The 16,455-nt window shown below is 56.4% G+C and overlaps 1 protein-coding gene across 9 annotated transcripts in view; it reads left to right on the forward strand.

Annotated features, from left to right (window-relative positions):
- The first annotated feature begins 8,759 nt into the window (after positions 1–8,759).
- Positions 8,760–16,455, forward strand: part of SHANK3 (SH3 and multiple ankyrin repeat domains 3) — a 383,466-nt gene continuing 375,770 nt past the window's right edge. For 7 of the 9 annotated variants that reach the window (XR_008574833.1, XR_008574834.1, XM_054811562.1 and 4 more), the window contains exon 1: positions 8,760–8,819. The gene's annotated coding sequence lies outside the window, so the exon portion shown is untranslated. Of the gene's footprint in view, positions 8,820–9,722; positions 9,828–9,918; positions 10,030–16,455 lie in introns of those variants that run through there. The other 2 variants (XM_054811536.1, XM_054811543.1) reach the window with 2 other exon arrangements.

Below are 16,455 nucleotides of genomic sequence, written 5' to 3' on the forward strand. Positions count from 1 at the left end.
CAAGGAGGGGATGAAGGTTAAAGTGCCTGGGCCGTGCTGGCCTGGTGCTGCTGCACCCCTCAGCAGGGGCAGAGGGCTTACAGGAAGCAGCAGACCTCCTTGGGTGACCATGACAGAGGGCAAGGCCCTGGGACAAGCCATGTAGGGAAAAAAATGGAGACCATGGAGGTGTACAGAAACCAAGGTGCATGCTCACCAAAGCAAGATCACACTGAGCTAGCGTGACACCTCTTCCTAGAGTCATGTTTCTAGACAGAAGGGCTGCAGCATGTCTCCCATCTGGACACAGTTCCTGGTCACCTCGGGGCAGCCGGGCTGGGTGCGGAGCTTGCTGTCCTGTCTGGAGCAGGGCTGGGCTGGAGGAGGCTGGTCATAAAATCGTAGAATCATAAAATCGCAGAATGGTTTGGGTTGGAAGAGACCTTTAAAGATCATCTAGTCCAACCCCCCTGCTATGGACAGGGACACCAGGTTGCCCAAAGCCCCATCCAACCTGGCCTTGAACACTTCCAGGGAGCCAGAGGCATCCACAGCTTCTCTGGGCACCCTGTGCCAGGGCCTCACCACCTTCAGTGTAAAACGTTTCTTCCTTATGTCCAATCTAAACCTGCCCTCTTTCAGCTTAAAACCATTGCCCCTTCTCCTGTCACTACAGCACTTGGTAAAAAGTCTTTCTCCACCTTTCTTACAAGCCTCCTTCATATATTGAAAGGCTGCTATAATGTCTCCCCGGAGCCTTCTCTTCTCCAGGCTGAACAACTCCAACTCTGTCAGCCTGTCTTCATAGGAGAGGTGCTCCAGCCCTCAGATCAACTTTGTGGCCTCCTCTGGACTCGATCCAACAGCTCCATGTCTTTCTTGTTCTGGGAACCCCAGAGCTGGACACAGTACTCCAGGTGAGATCTCACGAGAGCGGAGTAGAGGGGGAGAATCCCCTCCCCCAACCTGTTGGCCATTGACTGTAACTCTTTGGATGTGGCCATCCAAACAATTCCTGATCCATCTAACAGTCCATCCATCAAACCCATACCTCTCCAATTTAGCAGCAAGAATGTTGTGAGGGACCATATCAAAGGCCTTACAGAAGTCTAGGTAGATTAAATCCATAGCTTATCCCTTGTCCATTGATGCAGTTACTCCATTGTAGAAGGCCACTAGATTAGTCAGGCATGATTTGCCATTGGTGAAGCCATGCTGGCTGTCTCTAATCACCTCCCAGTCTTCCATTTGTTTCAACATGTCTTCCAGGAGGATCTGCTCCATGATTTTGCCAGGCACAGAGGTGAGGCTGACTGATTAGTAGCTCCTAGGGTCCTCCTTTTTACCCCTTTTAAAAACAGGCACTATGTTTCCTGTTTTCCAGTCACTGAGGACTTTGCCTGACTACCATGACTTTTTGAGTATGACGCAGAATCAAGTGCAGATGGTGCTTAGGCTGGTGGTCTGGCTGCAGAAAAGCTGAGCGTGCCTTGCTGCCCATACAGAGCACAGTGGCACACCCCGCCTTGGGATCAGGAGTGACCAAGAGGGCTTGGAGCCACCTGCAGAAGGACCACAGGCAGGTACCAGATGTGCGTGCTTTGTTCAGGCTGAGCCCTGCCTCAGCCCAGCATCGCTGGTCTGCGCCAGACAGGGTGGGTGCTGCCATAGGGGTCCACCACCAGCTACAGGCAGTTTGGAGACAGGGCTCAGTTTCATGTGGCCTCAATCTGTAAGCAGAGAAGCTGGCTGGTATGATCTGGGAGACCAGCACCTGTTTTCCCAGTGGTGCTGCAAGAGTTTGGCTTGTTTGTGAATCCTGGGAGTAGACAAATGGTATGTCTTGGTGCTGGTGAAGCCACCCCAGGGGAGATGCAGTTGTTTCTTGGTGTAAAGCTGGTCAGGATTTGCATTTGGGGTTCTTTGCAAGCTGGTAGAGAGAATACTTTGAAAATATGTTTATATGAAAAATAGGCTCAAAAGGCTGAGCATGTAAAGGGCTGAGCTGTTCTCAGTGGGGTAGAATAAAGTCTTCTACCATGTGAGGTTAAATGTACTTCATGAAGCACCAGGGAAGCTGAGAGGCTCCATATAGAGTCTGGGCACAAGACAGCTGCATGTTGCCATGCTCAGGGGCCTGCAGCATTTCTGCACCCTAGGTGGATCTGCAATTCTTGGGAGAAGCACAAAGATTGGCATTCAGAGAAAGAGTCAAAGTGTGACCCTGAAAAGACACCAGGGGAGAATTCGGTATGCCAAGGTGTCTGTAGCACCAAAGCAAATTCCTCTGCAGGAAAACAAAAGCTAGAGTAGAGGCTCGGAGTAATGACCAAAGAAATAGTGTGGCCAGCTGGACTGGGGCAGTGATCGTCCCCCTGTACTCGGCACTGGTGAGGCTGCACCTTGAGTACTGTGTTCAAACTGAAGTGGGCCCCTCACTACCAGAAAGACATTGAGGTACTGGAGTGTGTTCAGAGAAGAGCAACAAAGGGTGACGGGTCTGGAGTGCAAGCCTGATGAGGAGCAGCTGAGGGAACTGGGGTTGTTTAGCCTGGAGAAAAGGAGGCTGAGGGGAGACTCTACAACTACCTGAAAGGAGGTTGTAGCCAGGTAGGGTCAGTCTCTTCTCCCAAGTAACAAGTGACAGGATGAGAGGAAATGGCCTCAAGTTGTGCCAGGGGAGGTTTAGATTGGATATTAGGAAAAATTTCTTCACTGAAAGGATTATCAAGCACTGGAACAGGCTGCCCAGGGAAGTGGTGGAGTCACCATCCCTGGAGGTATTTAAAAGACGCGCAGATGTGGCACTTAGGGAGATGGTTTAGTGGGACTTGGCAGAGTTAGGTTAACAGTTGGACTTGATGATCTTAAAGGTCTTTTCCAACCTAAATGACTCTATGATTCTATGACTATGGCCAAAGATTGTATCCGCATCCTGGTGGGTGTGATCTGGTTAGAGGGAAAGGAATAACTCTGCCTCATAGCACAGGGAGCTGTAAATAAAGCTTTTTATGTCACCTCCCTGCCTGATCCTAGGCACAGCATTGTTAAAGGCTGCATCCTACTAAAAATATTCTTAACTCTTGCAATAGCATTTGTCTTGTGTTGAAGGTTTTTTGAGGCACATGCCAAGACTTCACATTCAACAGGTGGGTGCTGAGAGTAGCCCACTGCAACAGAGTCAGGCGCTCAAGAGACAAGGTGTTTGCCATGCAGCAGGATGGGCTAGAGAAGCAGCTGGTAGCACAGGACATTGGTATAGAAGAGACATTTTCACTAACAAGTGTTAGCCAGAGACTCCTTAGCAGCAGGACTACAGGGACCGCGTCCAAACCTCAGCACAGGAGATTTCCAGGGCAGGATATTGGTGCCAAAAGCTTTGTATAGGCTGTAGGTAGTGATATTCTGGAGCTGCCTCCCAGCACAGCACAAGTGGCGAGGGCAGGAAATGTGGTAAGATACGAGATGCCTTATATGCGACTACAACGCAGTCGTGCTGCATGACATAGTTTTTGAGAAAGCATGGGCTGCAGCCAGTGGCCTAGGTCTGCCACTTCGCTCCTCCTCACCGTATGCCTCTGCACCCAGGTAGATTACAGCCCAAAGCAGGCAGATGCACAGTGGGATACATGCACTCATCAAAGCCTCTGCTGCAGGAAGCAGAGGGCTGAGCATGGGGTGCCCTTAGCAGCATGCTCGGAGGCTGCTACTGGCAGAGCCCAAGGCTTATCTGTGTCAGCTAGGAAGATCTGACATTTCAGAGTCCCACAGCAGTTGCTTCTACACCATGAGCTCAGGAAAAAGAGACAGCTGCACCTTCTGCTATCATCAGGAGTTGGAAAACACAAGACCTCATCCTGCATTTTTCCACCTTTTAGACCTGTTCTTGGACCACCAGCTTTGTACCGAACATCCAGGAATGGCCGTGAAGGGGACAGCGTGGGATCCATCATATAGGACATGGCACAGAGAAGGAGTCCCAGAAGATGTACAGTTTATTCTATGAGCAGCCAGGTAGGACTCAGTGCAGAGGCAGAACATAGCCCAGAGATGCTGGGTCCAAGTGGACCCCAAATGCAACTATTGCACATGCACCAGCAGTATCAGTGGGCAAGTGCAGCTGCTGGGCACTTGCCTTGGGAAGGGCAATGTGGGCAATAAAGGCTGTATGCCATCTATCAGTGTCTGGGCTGCATGATTGCAGAGGTGGCCCAGCGAGGGGTGGCGGGGCTCAGAGCAGGAGGCAGTGAAGCTAGGTGAGGGGCCTGGCAAGCTCTCAGCAATCTGTCCCTAAACTGGCATGTCTCACCCTGCCTGGGGACAGTGTTGCTGTGCCCGAGGAGCAACACGTCAGTCATGGCCTTAGCTCAGAGCTTCAGGCTCCTTGTGCTGGATGGGGCTGTGGTGCACCCTGCAGATAAGGGCCCAGACCTTGAACTTGGCTTGCTAGTCTGTGGGACTTGGAGCGCAGCAGAGACCTGAGGCTTTGCTTGAGGTAGCCAGTGCCGCTGAGGAGCCACGCTGCAGTGTTTTTGTATCATCATAGGTGGTGGGTGATGCATCATTTCCAGCAAGAGCTTTCAGCAGTGTGACTCTAATGAAACCCTGAGCATTGAATCACCCTCACCAAGGGCTGCAGAGAGCAGTGGTGAACCTGCAGCTGGAGTGCTGCCCAGTGCACAGGCTTGTTGGCACACTACACCCAAGGCATTAGCCCTGTCCTTGCCTGTGCTCAGCTGGAGCCAATTGCTCCATTCCTTGGAGCCCTAAGCACTTGGAGTGCCTTGGGAGAAGTAGTTTGGTGTCACTATATGGTGAAAGAGGCATTTTGCTGGCACACAGCATCATAGAATGGTTTGGGTTGGAAAGGAAATTTAAAGATCATCTACTTCCAACCCCCCTGCCATGGGCAGGGACACCCTCCACTCAGAGGCCCATCCAACCTGGCCTTGAACACTTTCAGGGATGGGGCATCCACAGCTCTGTTTCACTCCAAGCAATACCAGAGCGCAAGTTTATGCCAGAGCTGTCCAAGAAGTTCCCTGCCCATGTCCTGGCCTTCCTGGAGACTGGGACTTGGATGGAGGCTGAAGGAGCTGCTATGGCCAGGAGTAATCCACTCTGTGCTGCCAGGAGTGCTGGGCATGCTGCCGGCCCTGTGGAGACTGCCAGCCCGGCTCTGACCCCAGCTGGCGCCAGCCTGGCCCCTCTGCTTTCGTGTGCAGATCTCTTTCACTGTGTAGTGCACCAGAGTGTGGGAGCACTCTCTACTGCCATGTCCTTCCCTCCAAATGGCAGCAACAGAGGGGGCTTCAGCCAACCTCCCACCTCCCCACCATCCCATGCTGTGCTTTGGGCCCATCAGTGATGGGAAGAGCAAGTGTGAAGTAGGGAGGCTCAAAGGAGGAGGGGGAGCTGAGCTGTGCCTCTGATGCTGAGCCCTGCTCCCCCATTATTTGCCCCTGTCAGGGGCTGCAGGATCTCAACAAAGCGTACTTACAGAAGTATGGATGTGGGGAAGGCAGTTCCCTGCTCCATATGCAGCGCAGCTCATGCACCATGTGTGAGATTCAGAGATACTACCTGCTTCTCCTTCCCTGCAGTGAGACTTGTGCCTTGAGCATTGCATAGCATCCCCACATGAAGCCACAGCAGCCATGTCTACTTGATGGGTGGGCAGAAAGCTGAGCCACCTGGATCCCTGTGCAGCCCCCGAGGTCCACCTGGCTCTCTGGTCCTCTGGCCTTTTCATGGTCATCATCCGAGCTCCTTCCTCGTGGGGCGTATCTCCCCACCCAGAGGACGAGCGCCTGTGGAGTCTCCTCGGTTCCTTTGCTGGACCTGGTTTCCCAGCCCTGCACTGTGGGGTGCCCTGGCATGCCTGGGAGCAAACTCTGCCAGAGCTGGGCAGCTCCGGCTGCCCTCCACATCTGCCCCCTTCCCCTGCCTCCCTTGGGGCCCCTGTGCGGTCTCTACTATCCTCCTGGCTGCCAGACTGAAGAGACCAGATGGGCCCAGCCTCCGCCTGGCTCTACGCTCCCGTCTGGGAGACATGGCTTCCTGCTGCTTCCCACTCGCCAGCATTTGCATTGCACTTGTTCTCTGACCTTTGGAGAAAGCAACGCAGGCAACGAGCTCTGTTCCGCACAGTCAGGCCCCCTGCTCCAAGGCACAGCACTTGTCTGCAGTCCCTGCCCCGTGCCAGCCCCAGGTGGAGACCCCCCAGCCCTGTTGAGCCCACTGCCTGCTTCCTGGGGCTTGTGTGCCCATATCCCCCAGGAGTGTGTGCACCACCATCAACCTGCCCCATTGCAGACACCCCCCCCCCCCATTTGGGACTCCCACTTCACTGAGCCAGAGCCTGTCTGTGTGCTGGTTTAACCTCCTGGACTGCACGCTGTCAGACTGACCTGCCTTACGTGCTTGCACACATGGTGTCATATCCATGTACCTCCTTGGAGGCTGAGGCTCAGCCAGGACTGGCATGCCCCATAGTTGTTCAAAGTAATGTACATAAGCTTCTCATCTTGGCATGGGTACAAACATGGGTCCACTCCACAGGACTGCACTGGGACTTCCCTAAAGGGCAGAAGGAGGGATGGCTTCCCATTCCTTGGGATTGCCCTGGCTTGGAGGTGCTCACCTCGTTTGGCTGCATGCATGTTGTGGGTCAGTTACATGTACAGACATTGGCACAGGGTTCCTCATTGTCTGCACCACACGTGCTGACTGCTGCAGAAATCCCCTAAGCTGAGCACACTTTTGGCTGTTCTCCCCTGAGCAATGCCTCTTCTCCCAGCTTGTACTGGCTCTATTTCACACTTGGTTGGTCTCAAGGGGAGCTGCCACATTCAATATGTCAGGTGGTGCTCATATCGAGCTGCCCTGTGCCTGGGCTGTGATGTGAAGGAGCTCAGGACTGGGCTGCCCCACCACAGCTCAGGGAGATCTGGGAAAGGGTCTCCCGCTCTGCCCTCCCTGGGGGCTGCTGGCCAAAAGGAAGAGGTTCTGCCCCACACCACCCCACTGAGGCCCATCCCTTGCAGTTTAATTGCTCCCTCTGCCATGCAGCCAGGATCTGCTTGCTCGACCTCCACCAGGACCTCTTCATGTGTCATTTTGCCTAGAAGGGATTCTTAGGGCTGCAAGCCCAGTACCCATTCCACTGCTGTGTGTCTAGGTCTGGTCCCATTCCTATGACCCCAGGACCTGTTTCTCTCCTGTGCAGCTGGGACTTGTTCCTAACACTGTGGGTCTGCAGAGCATATCAGTTCTGAACTGCTGGTGTGAGCACTGCAGTACTCAGAAAACACCTGGAGTCATGGGACTGGGGGAACGGTGTCAGCTTTATGGGAATAGTGTGTTCTCGTCTTTCCAGGCTCATGAAGGAAATCCAGGCAGTATGCCTCCACGAGCTACAAAATACCCAAAGAATTGCAACTAAACAGCTCGTGATCAAAACCAGGCCAAAGGCACAGAGAGAGCCTGGACGTTATTTCCGAGCCTCTGCGTTGACAACACTGACCTGGTAAGTAGCAGGAAGACATCCCTTGGTGGCTGTAGCTCCCCACTGAGGGTGGAGGAGGGATGTGTAGGAGCTATGGCCAGCACAGGTCTCAAGGGATGCTGGAAAGCTGTCCTATGGATGGGGAGAAGAGCCTCACGAGGTCCTGCAGCCGGCTGGACAGGTCTGTCTCTCTTGTGGCTCGCCTGAGCCAGGTGTGACTGCTGCAGGGTGACTCCCACTGCTCCGAGGTGGGATGATTGTCAGGCAGGGACAGAGCTACTGACTGGGACAAGGCAGCCTGTTTCTGGAGAGGGACATGGCATTCAGGAGAGCTGGCACCTGGGGCCCTGCAGCTGCTGGGCGCGGGTCCCTGTGCAGCTCAGTCAGGCCATTGAGGACACGCTTGACATGCTTTCAGCTGAGCCCACTCAGACACTCGTCCTTGCGCTGCACTGTAGCTGGATGATGCTGCTGCGCGCATGGAGACCGCTGAGTGGAGCAGAGGCCAGGGGCACGCCAGGCTGGGCAGCAGGAGGGGCATAGGGGCACACCAGGGAGGGCAGCGAGGTGGGAGAGGGTGTCACCACTGGGTGCACAGATGCAGCTGGGCAAGGTAGGGTTCCCCCTTCCCACCACCGCCGTGCCAAGAGTGCTGATGCGGAGTAATGCACCGCTGTGTCCTGGGCCTGCGCTCGCTGGCTCGGCCCTGCACCCTGCCCCGGCTGCTCTGGCCCTGCCCGAGCTCGTCCTGCCCACACCAGGCCAGCGCAGACTGTGTGCCCCAGCAAGCGCCCCAGGCCAGCGCGCCATCTGCCCGTCCATCTGTCTGTCCGTCCATCCGGCACCGCTGTGGGCAGTGCTGCCAGCGCTCCGCTCTGGGCCTTGCAGCAGGGTTTCCTCCTGGCCAGTGGTGCTCCCACAGGAAGGGAGAATCTCTGCTCTGGCAAGGTGTTTCCTGGCTCCCCAGATAGGATGCGGAGGCACATCCTGACCCCCGCGGATGTGCACAGACCCTGGAGCTGTGCATGACACAGACCCCCTATGATGCACTGCACCCCACAGCACCCCAAACACATGCACATGCAGCCACATGTATGCATGCATGACCCCACGGCCAGACCCTGACCCAGGATGTCCGTGTGTCCTGGGCCGCTGCCTCAGCCCAGCTGCGACGTAGGGCGCAGAGGGGGGCGGTAGCCTGGCGGGGGCCAGGGGTGTCCCCTTCCTGGCAGGAAAGGGGCTGAGCTGGCGGCCACGGGTTTCCTGTAGGTTCCAGCTCCGCAGGCGCCAGGAGCCAGAGCAGCCTGTGCAGGAGGACGCAGGCCTGTGCCAGGTAACAGCACCGGGGCTGGGCTGTGGGAGCCTGGCTGCCCCCGAGCAGCATGGGACTGGGGCTCCTCTGTTCCCTGCTGCGGCCGTGCGGCAGGGACAGCCCTGGGAAGGGCAGCCCGGTACCCCCGCGGGACCAGCAGTGCTGGGACAGTTCTCGTACCTCGCCCTGGGGTCAGCAGGGTGGGCTGGTGCTTTGCTGTGGGCTCAGTGGGGCCGGACTTGGCAGCACAGGGCTGGGCCATGGGTCTTGGCTGTGGCTGTGGGACAGTTCAGGCTACGCCACGAGGCAGGTCTGTGGGGCACCATGGGGCTGGGTCGTGGGGCTGGGCCGTGGGCTGTGGCTGTGCCGGGACCTCAGCGTGAGGAGCCCTGCCCTGCTCTAGGGGCGTCCCGCTCACGCGGCCCGGCCCGGGGAGCACAGGGCTCGCCTGCGCGGCCGTGGGGTGCCCCACGCGGGGATGCGCCGGGGGGACAACACTGCCCTCTGCTCCCCCCTGCAGGCCGCCGCCCGCCGGGTCTTCCCGGGGCTGCCGCTGGCGGGGCCGCCGGCGGTGGAAGGCCGAGCCGGGGCCGAGCGCGTCGGGCGGAGGGTGCTGGAGGGCGCGGAGCGGGGAGCGGGGAGAGACCGGGGGAACCAAAGTGCCGGGGAGTCGGGGAGCAGCGGGGCCGCGCGGCGCTCAGGGGCGCCGGGCAGCGGAGAACCCGGGGTGCCGGTGGCGGCTGCGGGCGCGGGGCGGCGACCCCCGGGGGCGGCGGCCGATGCGGGTGCCGGAGCCCGAGCAGCCGCCTCTGAAGTTTCCCTCCGCCCGCCCCTTCCCGCGCGCACCGGCTCTCCGTTGCCATGACAACTCCTTAAACTAACACCCGCCGCGCGCTCCGCTCCCCGCCCCGGCCCCGCCGCCCCCGCCCGCCGCCCCGCTCCGCGCCTCTCCCGCTGCCGGCGGCAGCCGCTGCCCCCGGCCACGCCGCGGCTATGGTGGCTCGGGCCCCGCCGCCCGCCGCCCGGCAGGTAACGAGCGGCCCCGGGGCAGGGCCGGCGCCGGGCTGTCCCGTGCGGCGGGGGTGGCGGCGGGGCCGGGCTGGGGCGGGGAGCGGAGCGGAGCGGGGCGCCCGCGGCGGCGGGGTCAGCCCTGCGCGGGGGAGCGGGAGGCTGCCCCGGGGATGCGCCCCGGGCGCCGGCGGAGAGTCCAGCTTCGGGTCCGGGCGCGCAGGTGCGCGTTCAGGCGGAGGGACGGCGGCTCGCCGGGGCACAGGCGGGAGGGGTCTGCCCGCCGGCGGGCTGGACCCGGAGCTACCGGGGGCTGGTGCCACGGCGGGGGGGGAGAGGCGGCTGCAGCAGCCCCGTGTGCAGGTGGAGCCGCGGCTGGCGACGAGCTCGTCGGCTGGGGCCGGGGGCTGCCGTGTAGGGGGTGCCCGGGTGGGCGGGGGCCATGGGGTGCGGGAGGGTAGCTGTGCTGGGCGGTGGGGGCTGTAGGGCGTGCAGGGGAGCAGGGGCCGTGGTTTGCATTGGTGTGCTACCGGGTGGGGGCTGTGGTTTGCAGTGGGGCATATGTGCTGGGCATTGGGCCGTGGTGCGCAGTCTGGTGCTTTTGTGCTGGGGAATTTGGGCTGTGGTTTGTGGTTGGGTGCCCATCCTGGGAGTTAAGGGCTGTGGTGAGTGGTTGAATATATGTTTTGGGGAATGGGGCTGTGGCTTGCATTGGGATGTATACGTGGGGTGGCCGTAACTGTGGTTTGCAGTGGGATGTCTTGGGGGTTAGGAGCCATGACTTGCTTTGGGATGTCGGCACTTCAGGACAGGAGCTGTGGTCAGAACTGGGGTGCTTGTGCTGGGGAGTAAGGACTGTGATGTGCTTTGGGGCATGTGGACTGGAGAGTGGAGGCTGTGGCTATACTGGGATTCTATTTTAGGGGATAAGGGCTGAGAACTGCAGAGAGACGAATGTGCTTAGGGATAGATGCTGTGGTTTGTGGTGGCACATACGTGCTGGGAAGTAGAGGCCATGGTTTGCGATTAGGTGTATGTGCCGGGGAACAGAAGCCCTACTTTTTGGTAGCATGCATGCAGGCAGAGCATGCATCAGAGGATGGGGACCATGACACCGGCGGTATGGTCCAGAAGCATTTAGACAGGCAGAGGGATTTCTGGTGAAGGCACGGCATTGCTTTTGTAGCATGTGCCATTGGTTTTGGAACTTAGTAGTTTGTGGTCCTTGTGTATCTGCGTAATTGGGTGTATCTATTCTCAGGGCTTTGCACATACCTATGCATGATGCTCAGCACCCTGTTTTTCTGTGTGCTCTGTTGTCTTTGTGTAAGCACAATTTGTGTGTAAGTCACCTCCACCCTAGGCTGTCATGGATAATGAACTGTTCTCTGGGCTTGGGGTGTGCTGGACAGCCCTGTGTATGGGATTTGTGTGCTTCTGTTCTTGTGTCTGGGCCTCCGCTTGCAATTTTGCCTGTCCCTGATGTCTTAGGGAACTGCTGGAAAAGCGAGAGTCTGCTACTCTCCTACTCTTCCGAAACTGGGTCAAGGAAGCAGGAAACTCCAGAGCTGGATTTCACTGCACAGGTACTGGTACCTATGCGTGCCTGTGGATGCTTGTGTAAATCAGGATGCTAGCATGAAGAGAGCAATGGATTTAAGTGAAGAGGATTTAAACAGGAACAGTACTTGCTGTATCTTGCCTTGATGTCTATGGGCAGGGATCCTCAAAGCCTTCATGGTATAAGAAGGGTTACATCTGTCAGGCATCTGTGAGAAACATAGTCAAACATGAGGCTAGCTTTGCAACTGTACCTATAGCAAGGCATGGTGGGAAAATGTCTTGCTGTGTTAGCGTACAAGGCATTCTTTTAGCTGTTGTGTGTTTGTGCCAGAGTCTTGGGTTATAAAGAGAGCAGCTGAGGACTTGGGCAGTGACCTCTGCAGGGTTCTGGTCTTCTCTTGGTCTAGGTCTCCTGGAGGGTGCCTTTGCCCAGGATGTGCAATCGCTCTTGCTCAGTGTCTGCTGTGCTGGCCAAGTGATGCTTGCTGTGGCCTTGCAGATCTGGATGTTGCACAAGAACCCAGTCTCTGAGAGTGTGAGCGGGAGCTAGAGACCTTGAGGCTGTGGGACTGGTGCAGTGCATGGTGTGTGCATTGCTTGTGTGCAGGCGATGAGGCTTGGGGCTCAACTTGCCTGGGAAGAGTGTGGGGGCAGGGATGGCTCCTACCTGGGGCACGGAAGGGTCTTTCTCCACCAGAACTTTATAAACTTCACTAAGAACTTTCATTGTCATTCTGTCTCAGTAGTGACATGCAGGTAATGGAGACAACACATAATAAGATTTTTTTATACTAACGCTTAAATGTATTACAAAGTGTGTTTTGCACCTGCACAGTAGCCCTCTCTGGAGATTTTGCTGGCTATGTCAAACTTGCAAGGTATGTGGCAACAGGGACTGAGGGGAAAAAAAGGGCACAAAGGAGAATATTGCAAGGTCCTTTTTTTTTCTTTTTTTTTTCCTGGATAATCTTTTTTTTCCTGTTGTACAGCAGGTAACACCTAAATATTCATATAACACCTAAGTATTCTTAATATTGTTAGTATTATGATATGAATAATGCATATCTGTACTGTTTGTGCTTTGTACTGCATTGTTCACTTAAACCACTATTGTGTTCTGGAGATGCACACAGACAGACACACAAACAGCCCGCTACAGAATATTTTGTTAAGATTTCCACCAGCTAAAAATTCTTACTACTGCCTCCACACAGGAGTGTGTAAGTGCATGTACAAATGGTGAGACACGCGTGTGCGAGTGGTGAGGAGCTGAGTATGGGGCAATGGCAAGCTGGTCCTGCCCTGGAGCACAGTACAGAGCACGAGGCTGCAGTGGGGCTTTGCAGAGCTGGGCCACAGTCTGGTGACGGTGTTTGGGGTAGAGCTGAGACCTCTCCCGTGAGAGCCAGGGCAGGGGCACGCATGTGGTGGGGATGTGGGAGTGGAGCTGCTCCTGGCAGCTGCCTTCAGGACCAAAGAGTATTCCAGGGATGGGCCACCGCCAGGAGGTCGTGTCGGGAGGGCCAGCTGCCCAGCAGTGCTCCTGGCTCCTGCCCCACTCTCCCTTTGCGCAGGAGATAAGGAAGGGCTGTGAGGGGAGCCGGAACAAGCTGAGGGAGCAGAGCCATGGGGCAGGGAAAGGGTCCCCTCCCCGGCAGCAAGGGGGACTGGTTGTGCCCTGCTTCCTTCCCCAGCCTGGTGCCGACCGCTAGCCCGGGAGGTGGGATCTGGTGGTCCAGCTCTGCCCTCAGCACCAGGGACGCAAGGAGCAGGATCTGCAGGGTGCATCAGGAGCTCGGCAGCCTCATAGGGCAGACAGTGCTGTGGGGCGGGAATCCCCTCTGCCATGGCAGACCTGGAGCAGGGGGAGGCCATGCAGCTAAAACGAGTACAAAGAGTAAATTGCCATCCCACTCCTAAATGCAGCTGAGCTGCTGTAACTGTGACAACAGGCAAAAGCTCTGGTTCATGAGTGTCTTGGCTCCTGTTGGCAGCGTGGGAAGGGGAGGCAGTGCTGGCTTTGTGGAAGTCTCTCAAGTATCAGCCTAACTTTCAGGGGATGGGGTGCCTGTGCCACTACCAGCAGTCAGGCTGCCCATCTCGTTATGGGGAGCAGAATGGATGGGGACTTTTGTAACCCGAGAAGCAGGTCGATCAGGAGACTCTTCCATCATTAAATATTGAAAGATCTTCTCTGGCGGCAGCACGTTCTCCCCTCACTGACAGCAGCTCTGTGAGTTTGTGATTCTGGATGTTGTATGGACTCAGATGTGACTGCATGGGTGACTTCAGGTGGGAACGGGGCTGTGCATGGCGCAGGGGGGACCATCAGTGTCAGCTTCTTACCACAATGAGCTCCTCCCCAAGCAGAGCTGAGCCCCTAGGACATATGCAGGATGTGCGCCCCACAAATGACTTCCTGCAGCCTCGACTTGCCACAAGTCCTCCATCGTGGGGCTGGGCGGTTGTGCTCCAGCCCAGCCCCTGCTTTAAGGGTCTGCTTGTTTGGAAGGAGTTGGTTCTTTGCATTGCTCTTTCATGCTAAGGTGAATGACTTTGCAAGCTCCAGAACAGCAGAGAGACCTCGGTGGACAGGGGTGGGTTTGGTGATTGACTGGGCCTTGTTTGCACCGAGAAACTCGAGGGTACAATTTGGTTCAGGGCCGCGCTTCTCCCCAGGACAGAACCAATGGGTCCTGGGCTGTGTCCTGCCTCCCTACGGCTGCTCCCTGCCTTGAGCACTGCAGGGCTCCCTCCCCCAGGAGAGGCTGGCATTCCTGGCTTATTTAAGGAGTGGTTTAGACTTCCAGGTCTGGATTCTTCTGCTTTTTATAGACATCCTCAGGGGAGTGCAAAGAATGGCAGGAAACTCGGTGGCCCCGCAAGTGCTCAGTCCTGGACGCTATTGTTCAGTACTGGCGGAAGCCGGCCACAGGCAGGGCTTCCCCGGGGGACCTTCCCCTGCCCGGAGGAGGTTCAGTGGAGGCTCAGCCATGTCCTTACAGCATGATGTAATATTTCCTGGCCTTGGTAGAAAGGGACTACAGCTCCCGACGTGCGCGGGGATACAGGACATCGCATGCTGGAGCTCGGGGACTGCAGGCTGTACCCCTTCTTCAATGTCTCCTGTTCCTCTGCAGGGTCATAAATCCCTGGTGCTGTGACAGAAGCCTGCTGGGACATGATGGCCATACTTGAGCTCACACTGACTGCTCACTTCCAGCCTGAGTCCCACAGGCCTGTGGGAGCCACGTGGAGCAGCAGTGCCTGACCAGGCTGTGCCAGGCAGTGCTGTGCTACAGTGGCAATTTGGCTGCGGTGTGGCCAGACCAGTGGTTGAGCTTGGTCTTGCACAGAGATGTGCAGCGGTGTCTCCCTGTGGCACTGCAGCCCTTGGCCTGGGTTTGGGGCTGCCCTATTGCCAGGGAAGGCTTTGTCTGCATTTCTTGTCTGGAGCAGCTGGAATGGATTCCTTAATGGTGCTTGTGAGAGGGGACCAAGTGGCATTGTGCCTTTGCGGAGTCAGGGCCCCAGGAGGCCTCAAGAGGCAGAAATGGGCACGTCCCCTCTGTATGAACCCTGATCACAGGCATCTGTGTGTGTCCCATCTGCCAAATCATAACCCCATGCACGTGTCTCTACGCAGAGAGGCATTCCCACAACCCTCCCGAGATAGGAGTCTCCAGATGCTTCCCAGCTCCCAGTTCTGTCTTGGGGACAGTTTTACTTCCAATGACTTGTCATTTCTGATCATGTCATGTTTGTTAGACTGCTGGGGACCAGCTGCTGTGGTTACTGTGAGTCTGCAGTGCTTGCCTCTTATCCCAGAAAGGGAAGAAGCTGAACAAAAAGCAGGGAATCTGGACGTTCGTGATAAAAGAGTCAGACTTAGACAAACGAAAGGCAGAATTGCCATTCATGAGCAAGAGGAATAACAGCCTCCCTGGAGCTCTCCCTGCTAGTCTGAACAAGGCCCCTCTGGCTCCACAGGCAGCAGGATCCTCAGGGACTGTGAGGGCTAGGATCCTGGCGGTGTGCAAGCTGCAGTCTAAATACATCGCAGATCATCTGCATAATTTATTCTTCTGTGAAGAGTTTAATTTATCAGGTCCAATAATAAACTCATAAATCTCCTTTGCCTGTTATCAGGGTTGGGAGAAGATGCTCATATTATAAGCATTTAATTTATCTCCTGAGCTGCTTCCCGTACAGATAAGTGCCTTTGGCATTACTGGATGTATATTCCCATGGTCGACGTTCCACCAGGCCCTTGTCACCTGAGGACAGAAAAGATGGTGCTCGAGAGGCCCAGCTCAGGAGGAGCCCAGGAGGTTGTCATGCTGGCCCAGATCTGCTCTGGAGGTCAGGGTGGGATGGAGACGGTGCAGACGAGAGTCAGGAGGAAGAGCCATCCTGCTGGAGACTGAGCAAGGCTGCTGCTGGTGCTGGGAGCCACTCTGCAGTTCAGAGCCACCCTTTGGGACCATCTCGCTGCCCTGGCCCATCTCTGGCACTGCCCCGGGGAGTTGGGGACCGGCTGTCTGCACTGAGGGGTGATCCTGCTGGCCATCAGCAGGCTGCAGCAGAGTTTGCAGGAGGGGGCTGCACAGCCTTGCCTGATTGCTACTGCTGGTAACTTTAGTTGGTATCCTCACCCACAGAAAGCTCTAGATCTGGCTGGGAACTTGCACTGTTCTGGGCCTCAAGGGCTTCCTGCGGCAGTGAACTACACCATCTACTTATTTGCGATGTGGAGAAGTATTTCCTTTTCTTAGTGCGAGATCCCACGACGTTTTCCGCTGCCTTCATGCTGTGAGATGAAAAGAGCAGAAGTGTCATCTCCTTTCTGCAGACTGTTCAGGATGTTACGGCCTTTTATCTGTGTCCCTTCTTATTTGCTTCCTTCTAAGGCAGCAATCTCTGCTCTTTCCTTTCTCTTATGACAGTTTTTCTTGCCCTTTGGTTATTCTTGCCTCCTGTTTTTGAGTCCCCTTGGGTTTGCATTTTCCCAGGGAGCCCTGGTGCCCAGTCCTGCACCCGTTAGATGCATGGGTTGGTGCCCAGGATGGCGGCTGTGCAGGCACGT

This window comes from Grus americana, chromosome 1 (genome assembly GCF_028858705.1).
Source record: "Grus americana isolate bGruAme1 chromosome 1, bGruAme1.mat, whole genome shotgun sequence".
Taxonomy (NCBI): domain Eukaryota; kingdom Metazoa; phylum Chordata; class Aves; order Gruiformes; family Gruidae; genus Grus; species Grus americana.